Source organism: Arachis ipaensis, chromosome B4 (genome assembly GCF_059453495.1).
Source record: "Arachis ipaensis isolate K30076 ecotype BB chromosome B4, ASM5945349v1, whole genome shotgun sequence".
In the NCBI taxonomy this organism is placed as follows: Eukaryota; Viridiplantae; Streptophyta; class Magnoliopsida; order Fabales; family Fabaceae; genus Arachis; species Arachis ipaensis.
In genome coordinates this window covers 32,795,035-32,804,219 of record NC_142439.1, presented here as the reverse complement: position 1 = coordinate 32,804,219, position 9,185 = coordinate 32,795,035, and the positions used below count along the sequence as shown (strand labels likewise).

Genomic DNA, 9,185 nt, shown 5'->3' with positions numbered 1-9,185 from the left:
AAAGAGATATACAGCAAGGAAGGAAACGGAAAAGAGGGTGATGGATGCACATTAAGATATACTGACATTATCACATGCTCGCGAGTACATGTTAAAAGCCAACAATGGAAAATAGTTAGTGCATATAAAGACAAGTGACTGCAACATGTTTATTGGCATGCCGGCAAAGGGCATGAGTAGCATAGACCAAGCAATACTTTGTAACGAACTATCACGTTTGTATTGACAATTAAATTCAATTAATACAATAGTAAAGGAAAGTTGTGAAAATCAAGCATTGAATAGTATAACAACATAGAGAAGTGCATAATGCCATTTGAGCTTTTTCACAAACACATAGCATGCATGGTGAAAAAGGTATAGAAAATATGAAGGTGAACATGCAAGCAATCCCTTAAATAGAATAAAATTAATTGTCAAACAATTTGAAACAATCCACAAGCATATAATGAGGGATAATGACTCAAAATAGAAAAACAAGTAAATTTCTAACACCATGTAAAAAAAGAAAAGAAAAAGAAAGAAAATATGAATAATGAAAAGAAAAGAAAAGAAAAGAAAATACATATAAAATAATAAGAATGATAGAAAAAGAAAGAAGGAAGAAGGAAATAGAACCTTGGTAATGGAGGTGAGAAAGAGAGTGATAGGTGAGATAGAAGGAAGAAGGGAGAAGGAAGAAATAAGGAAGGAAAAGAAAAATTAGGATTTGAAGGAGGGAAAGATAAGATATGTGGCAATTTTTGGTTGAGCTGTGCGGCGCATGCGACGCGGCCGCGTGGGGCACGCGTTCGCGTGGATGCGCTTCAAGTATGGTGACGCAATCGCGTCGGTCACGCGGTCGCGTGACCCATGTTATGCTTCTGGCGCGAGTGCAGCCTCGCACCAGCACAACTCTCTGTTCAATTAAATTTATTTGCCAAAATTGGGACGGCGCGATCGCGTGGGCGCCAAAAAATGGATGACGCGGCCGCGTCGGCGACGCGGTCGCGTGATAAGGATTGTGCTTCCAGCACCAATCGAGCATCACTCTCGCACAATATTTCATTGTGCACCCTTTTACGTCGAAAACTCAGGGCACGCGGCTGCGTGGGGCGCGCAGTCGCGTGGGAGGCCATGATTCCCATGCGACGCGAACGCGTCAACGACGCGGTCGCGTGGGTTGATTTGTACCATTGGCACGCCTCCAGCCACACTCCAGCGTGACTTTCTGTTCATTTTTATTTTTCTTTACTCTCCCTGTGACGCGGACGCGTCGCTGATGCAATCGCGTCGCGTAGCAAAAAAAATTTGTTTTTTTAAAATAAAAACATGTAAATGCAGATGCACGAAAGTACTAAGAAAGAGAAGAGTTATTGAATAGGAAAAACTAAAAACAAAGAACAGAACGATCATACCATGGTGGGTTGTCTCCCACCTAGCACTTTGCTTTAACGTCCGTAAGTTGGACGCTCCACTAGCTCAATCTTCTGCTATGTGGGGATCTTCCAAGAGGAAGATCTCAAGCTCCTTGTTTCTCTGCATCTTCTCGCCATGATATAGCTTCAGGCGTTGTCCATTAACCTTAATAAGTTCAGAGCTTAAAGGATGGCTTAGGTGATAAACTCTGTATGGTTCGGCCTTCTCTACTCTGTATGGACCTTCCCATCTTGATCTCAACTTGCCTGGCATGAGCCTTAGTCGAGATTTGTAAAGGAGGACTAAATCCCCAGGATGGAACTCTTTTTTCTTGATGTTTTGATCATGTACAGCCTTCATCTTTTCCTTGAATATTCTGGAGTTTTCATAAGCTTCTAGGCGAAGGCTCTCCAATTCCTGCAGTTGCAACTTCCTTTCAGCTCTGGCTTTCTCAATTCCCATGTTGCACTCCTTAACTGCCCAAAAAGCTTTGTGTTCTACTTCAACTAGGAGATGACAAGCTTTTCCATAAACCAAGCGGAAAGGACTCATCCCAATGGGTGTCTTGTATGCTGTTCTATATGCCCAGAGTGCATCTTGTAGCCTGGTGCTACAGTCTTTTCTATGAGGCTTTACTATCTTTTGCAAGATACGCTTAATTTCTCTGTTTGACACCTCGGCTTGCCCATTAGTTTGGGGATGGTAAGTGGTGCGCAGAAATTGTGATTACACTTTGATTATGTAAAATTCATTGCTCTTTCTTTCCCTGGCAATGGCACCAAAAACGCGATGCCAATACCATGGTTCACAACTTCGCACAACTAACCAGCAAGTGCACTGGGTCGTCCAAGTAATACCTTACGTGAGTAAGGGTCGAATCCCACGGAGATTGTTGGTATGAAGCAAGCTATGGTCACCTTGTAAATCTCAGTCAGGCGGATATAAAATAGTAATGGGGTTTTCGAAATTAATTAATAAAATAAGTATAGAAATACTTATGTAACTCATTGGTGAGAATTTCAGATAAGCGTATGGAGATGCATTCGTTCCTCTGAACCTCTGCTTTCCTGTTGTCTTCATCCAATCAATCTTACTCCTTTCTATGGCTGGCTTTATGTAAGGATGTCACCGGTGCCAATGGCTACTTTCGATCTCTCTCGGGAAAATGGTCCAAATGCTCTGTCACAGCACGGCTAATCGTCTGGAGGCATCACCCTTGTCGTTGGTTGCATCCTATTCCTCTCTGTGAAAATGGTCCGATGCGCTGTCACTGCATGGCTAATCATCTTGGAGGTTCTCGATCATATTGGAATAGGATTTACTATCCTTTTGCGTCTGTCACTACGCCCAGCACTCGCGAGTTTGGAGTTCATCACAGTCATTCAATCCAAGAGTCCTACTCGGAATACCACGGACAAGGTTTAGACTTTCTGGACCCTCATGAATGCCGCCATCAATCTAGCTTATACCACGAAGATTCTGATTAAGAGATTGATGAGCGGATAATTTATACGCTTTTTGGCATTATTTTTAGTATGTTTTTAGTAGGATCTAGTTACTTTTAGGGATGTTTTCATTAGTTTTTATGTTAAATTCACATTTCTGGACTTTACTATGAGTTTGTGTGTTTTTCTGTGATTTCAGGTATTTTCTGGCTGAAATTGAGGGACTTGAGCAGAAATCAGATTCAGAGGCTGAAAAAGGACTGCTGATGCTGTTGGATTCTGACCTCCCTGCACTCAAAGTGGATTTTCTAGAACTACAGAACTCAAAATGGCGCGCTTCTAATTGCGTTGGAAAGTAGACATCCAGGGCTTTCCAGAAATATATAATAGTCCATACTTTGGCCAAGAATTGACGACATAAACTGGCGTTCAACGCCAGCTTTCTACCCAAATCTGGCGTCCAGCGCCAGAAAAGGATCCAAAACCAGAGTTGAACGCCCAAACTGGCACAAAAACTGGCGTTCAACTCCACAAATGGCCTCTGCACGTGCAACACTTAAGCTCAGCCCAAACACACACCAAGTGGACCCCGGAAGTGGATTTATGCATCAATTACTTACTCATGTAAACCCTAGTGACTAGTTTATTATAAATAGGACCTCTTACTATTGTATTAGGCATCTTTTGATCATCTTAGGATCTTAGGATCATCTTTGGACGTCTGGTTCTTAGATCAGAGGGGCTGGCCATCTCGGCCATGCCTGGACCTTCACTTATGTATTTTCATACGGTAGAGTTTCTACACTCCATAGATTAAGGTGTGGAGCTCTGCTGTTCCTCAAAGATTAATGCAAAGTACTACTGTTTTCTATTCAATTCTTCTTATTTCTCTTCTAAGATATCCATTCGCACCCAAGAACGTGATGAAGGTGATGATTATGTGTGACGCTCATCATCCTTCCCCCTTATGAACGCGTGTCTGACAAACACTTCTGTTCTACATGAATTAAGCTAGAATGAGTATCTCTTAGATCTCCTAACCAGAATCTTCGTGGCGTAAGCTAGAATGATGGCGGCATTCAAGAGAATCCGGAAGGTCTAAACCTTGTCTGTGGTATTCTAAGTAGGATTCAATGATTGAATGACTGTGACGAGCTTCAAACTCGCGAGTGCTGGGCGTTAGTGACAGACGCAAAAGGAGGGTGAATCCTATTCCAGCATGATCGGGAACCGACAGATGAATAGCCGTGCCGTGACAGGGTGCGTGAGCATAAGATTCACTGAGAGGAGGGGATGTAGCCACTGACAACGGTGATGCCCTTGCATAAAGCCAGCCATAGAAAGGAGTAAGACTGATTGGATGAAGATAGCAGGAAAGCAGAGATTCAGAGGAACGAAAAGCATCTCCATTCGCTTATCTGAAATTCCTGCCAATAAATCTACATAAGTATCTCTATCCCTTTTATTGTTTATTTTAATCTAATAAAATATCATGTTTAAATCCGCCTGACTGAGATTTGCAAGGTGACCATAGCTTGCTTCATACCAACAATCTCTGTGGGATCGACCCTTACTCACGTAAGGTTTATTACTTGGACGACCCAGTACACTTGCTGGTTAGTTGAACGGAGTTGTGTCCACACATAGAGCCACAATGAGGATTCAATACAATTATATATTGTTACTCTCATACAAGTACAAAGAACATGGAACACAATTTCGTCCACCAAGTTTTTGGCGCCGTTGCCGGGGATTGTTTGAGTTTTCGGCAAGCTTTTGGTCCGGTAACATCAGTGCCAAGTTTGATCCGGCAACAGCACCAAGTTTTTGGCGCCGTTGTCGGGGATTGTTTGAGTTTGGACAACTGACGGTTCATCTTGTTGCTCAGATTAGGTAATTTTCTTTTTATTTTATTTTCAAAAATTTTTCAAAAATATTTCTAAAATTTTCTCATCTGTTTTCGAAAATAATAAAAATGTTTTCAAAAAAAATTTTATTCAAAATTTTTAAGAATGAATTCTAGTGTTTCATGAAGCATGTTGAAGCCTGGCTGGCTGTAAAGCCATGTCTAAATTCTTTTGGACTGAGGCTTGCAATTTGTTATCAAAGAGCAATATACTCTCATGTTAAAGGCTAAAGCTTGGCTGGCCATTGGCCATGTCTAGTGTTTTGGACTGGAGCTTTCTTTGAAAGCTTGGCTGGCTAGTGAGCCATGTCTAATTCCTGGACTGAAGCTTTAGACTAACATGGCAAGATTCCTGGAATTCATATTAAAAATTTTGGAATCCTTATTTTTTCTTTTAAATTTTCGAAAAATATAAATAAAAATCCAAAAAAATTAGAAAATCATAAAAATCAAAAATATTTTCTGTTTCTTGTTTGAGTCTTGAGTCATATCATAAGTTTGGTGTCAATTGCATGTGCATCTTGCATTTTTCGAAAATTCATGCATTCATAGTGTTCTTCATGATCTTCAAGTTGTTCTTGGTAAGTCTTCTTGTTTGATCTTGATGATTTTTTGTTTTGTGTCTTTTCATGTTTATCATATGCATTCTTGAATTCTTAGTGCGTAAGCATTAAAGAAGTCTAAGTTTGGTGTCTTGCATGTTTTCTTTTCATAAAAAATTTTTCAAAAATATGTTCTTGATGTTCATCATGACATTCAAAGTGTTCTTGGTGTTCATCTTGACATTCATATCATTCATGCATGCATTCATTGTTTTGATCTAAAAATTTCATGCATTGCATATTTTTCATGTTTTTCAAAAAAATTTCAAAAATAAAAAAAATATCTTTCTCTTTTTCTCTCATCAAATTCGAAAATTTGGATTGACTTTTTCAAAAATTTTTAAAATCAAATTGTTTCTCATGAGTCAAATCAAATTTTCAATTTGAAAATTTTATCTTTTTCAAAAATTATTAGTTATTTTCGAAAATTCCAAAAATATTTTTCAAAAATCTTTTTCTTATTTTTATACCAAATTTTCGAAAATAACATAATCAATTAATGTTTTGATTCAAAAATTTGAAGTTTGTTACTTGCTTGTTAAGAAAGATTCAAACTTTAAGTTCTAGAATCATATCTTGTGATTTCTTATGAATCAAGTCATTAATTGAGATTTTAAAAATTAAATCTTTTTCAAAAACTAATTCCTATCATATCTTTTCAAAAATATCTTCTTATCTTATCTTTTTCAAAAATATCTTTTCAAAATATCTTTTCTAACTTCCTAACTTCTTACCTTTTCAAAATTTGTTTCAACCAACTAACTAACTTTTTGTTTGTTTCTTAACTTTTTCAAAACTACCTAACTAACTCTCTCTCTCTCTAATTTTCGAAAATATCTCCCCTCTTTTTCAAAAATTTCTTTTTTATTAACTAATTATTTTTATTTTTAAATTTTAAAAATTTTTCGAAAATTTCTAACATTTTTTCAAAAAAACCATTTTTCAAAAATCACTAACTCTTTTTCAAAATAATTTTCGAAAATTATTCCTCCCCCATCTCATTCTATTTATTCATTCATGTCCTAACATCTCATCTCACATCTCTTCCATTGGTACAGTTGTGTTTCTTCCTTTACATCACATTCTTTGTCTCCCTCTTTTCTTCCACTCACAAAGGGATCCCTATACTGTGGTATAAAGGATCTCTATTATTATTATTATTTTTCTGTGCCTTCTTCTTTGTCATATGAGCAGGAGCAAGGATAAGAACATTCTTGTGGAAGCAGATCCAGAACCTGAAAGGACTCTGAAGAGAAAATTAAGAGAAGCTAAAATACAACAATCCAGAGATAACCTTTCAGAAATTTTCGAACAGGCAGAGGAGATGGCAGCCGAAAATAATAATAAAAGGAAGATGCTTGGTGACTTTACTGCACCTAATTCCAATTTACATGGAAGAAGCATCTCCATTCCTGCCATTGGAGCAAACAACTTTGAGCTGAAACCTCAGTTAGTTTCTCTGATGCAGCAGAACTGCAAGTTTCATGGACTTCCATCTGAAGATCCTTTTCAGTTCTTAACTGAATTCTTGCAGATATGTGATACTGTTAAGACTAATGGAGTAGATCCTGAAGTCTACAGGCTCATGCTTTTCCCTTTTGCTGTAAGAGACAGAGCTAGATTATGGTTGGATTCTCAACCTAAAGACAGCCTGAACTCTTGGGATAAGCTGGTCACGGCTTTCTTAGCCAAGTACTTTCCTCCTCAAAAGCTGAGCAAGCTTAGAGCTGATGTTCAAACCTTCAGGCAGAAAGAAGGTGAATCCCTCTATGAAGCTTGGGAAAGATACAAACAGTTGACCAAAAAGTGTCCTTCTGACATGCTTTCAGAATGGACCATCCTGGATATATTCTATGATGGTCTGTCTGAGTTATCTAAGATGTCATTGGATACTTCTGCAGGTGGATCCATTCACCTAAAGAAAACGCCTGCAGAAGCTCAAGAACTCATTGACATGGTTGCTAATAACCAGTTCATGTACACTTCTGAAAGGAATCTTGTGAATAATGGGACGCCTATGAAGAAGGGAGTTCTTGAAGTTGATACTCTGAATGCCATATTGGCTCAGAACAAAATATTGACTCAGCAAGTCAATATGATTTCTCAGAGTCTGCATGGAATGCAAGCTGCATCCAACAGTACTCAAGAGGTATCTTCTGAAGAAGAAGCCTATGATCCTGAGAACCCTACAATAGCAGAGGTAAATTACTTAGGTGAACCTTATGGAAACACCTATAACTCAACATGGAGAAATCATCCAAATTTCTCATGGAAGGATCAAAAGCCCCAACAAGGCTCTAATAATGGTGGAAGAAACAGGTTTAGCAATAGCAAGCCTTTTCCATCATCAACTCAGCAACAGACAGAGAACTCTGAACAAAATGCTTCTAATTTAGCAAATCTAGTCTCTGATCTATCTAAGGCCACTGTAAGTTTCATGAATGAAACAAGATCTTCCATTAGAAATCTGGAAGCACAAGTGGGCCAGCTGAGTAAAAGGATCACTGAAATCCCTCCTAGTACTCTCCCAAGCAATACAGAAGAGAATCCAAAAGGAGAGTGCAAGGCCATTGACATAAGCGCCATGGCCGAACCTGTGAGGAGAGGAGAGGACGTGAATCCCAAGGAAGAAGACCTCCTGGGACGTCCAGTGATCAATAAGGAGCTTCCCTCTGAGGAATCAAAGGAATCTGAGACTCATCTAGAGACCATAGAGATTCCATTGAACCTCCTTATGCCCTTCATGAGCTCTGATGAGTATTCCTCTTCTGAAGAGAATGAGGATGTTACTGAAGAGCAAACTGCCAAGTTTCTTGGTGCAATCATGAAGCTGAATGCCAAATTATTTGGCATTGATACTTGGGAAGTTGAACCTCCCTTGTTCGTCAATGAACTAAGTGATCTGGGTCAACTGACATTGCCTCAGAAGAGACAGGATCCTGGAAAGTTCATAATACCCTGTACCATAGGCACCATGATCTTTAAGGCTCTGTGTGACCTTGGTTCAGGAATAAACCTCATGCCCCTCTCTGTAATAGAGAAACTGGGAATCTATGGGGTGCAAGCTGCTAAAATCTCACTAGAGATGGCAGACAGCTCAAGAAAACAGGCATATGGACAAGTAGAGGACGTGTTAGTAAAGGTTGAAGGCCTTTACATCCCTGCTGATTTCATAGTCCTGGATACTGGAAAGGAAGAGGATGAATCCATCATCCTAGGAAGACCTTTCCTGGCCACAGCAAGAGCTGTGATTGATGTTGACAGAGGTGAAATATTCCTTCAATGGAATGAGAACTCCCTTGTGTTTAAAACTCAAGGATCTCCCTCTGCAACCATGGAGAGGAAGCAGAAAAAGCTTCTCTCCAAGCAGAGTCAACCAGAGCCCCCTCAGTCAAACTCTAAGTTTGGTGTTGGGAGGCCACAACCAAACTCTAAGTTTGGTGTTGAACTCCCATATCCAAACTCTAAGTTTGGTGTTGGAAGAGTCTCAACAAAACTCTGCACATCTGTGAGGCTCCATGAGAGCCCACTGTCAAGCTATTGACATTAAAGAAGCGCTTGTTGGGAGGCAACCCAATGTTTATTTATCTAACTATATTTTTCTTAGTTATGTGTCTTTATAGGTTCATGATCATGAGGAGTCACAAAATAAATATAAAAATTGAAAACGGAATCAAAAATAGCAGAAGAAAAATCACACCCTGGAGGAGCATCTGTCTGGCGTTCAAACGCCAGAACAGAGCATAGTTCTGGCGCTGAACGCCCAGAATGGGAGCATCCTGGCGCTGAATGCCCAGAACAAGCATGGTTCTGGCGTTCAACGCCAGAAATGGC

At 39.4% G+C, this 9,185-nt stretch overlaps 1 non-coding gene across 1 annotated transcript; it reads right to left on the bottom strand.

The window, feature by feature from the left end:
- Positions 1 to 7,068: 7,068 nt before the first annotated feature.
- LOC148567108 (small nucleolar RNA R71) lies at positions 7,069 to 7,176 on the bottom strand. The gene has a single exon (XR_015882306.1). It is a non-coding gene; the product is annotated as a small nucleolar RNA R71 (small nucleolar RNA).
- Between the last annotated feature and the right edge of the window lie 2,009 nt (positions 7,177 to 9,185).